Raw genomic sequence first — 238 nt, forward strand, 5'->3', positions numbered from 1 at the left:
AGAAAACGAACTGAGGGGCCCGCGAAGCTGCGGTGTACGTACACTGCAGGAAACGCCCCAGTGGCACTCCGCGGAGTTTCACGCGAAAGAAAGCGGAAAAAAAGAGAATTTGAACGCAAAAAAGCAAATTTAAATGCAAATAATAAAAGAATATCAAAAATATAATTCTAAAGAAGTAATTGGAGCAAAAATGGAATCAAAATTCCAAGTTGCTGCAGATTTCACTCCCGGATTAACG

This window comes from Eimeria tenella, genomic scaffold (genome assembly GCF_000499545.2).
Source record: "Eimeria tenella Houghton genomic scaffold, Eth_scaff3427, whole genome shotgun sequence".
Classification (NCBI taxonomy): Eukaryota; Apicomplexa; class Conoidasida; order Eucoccidiorida; family Eimeriidae; genus Eimeria; species Eimeria tenella.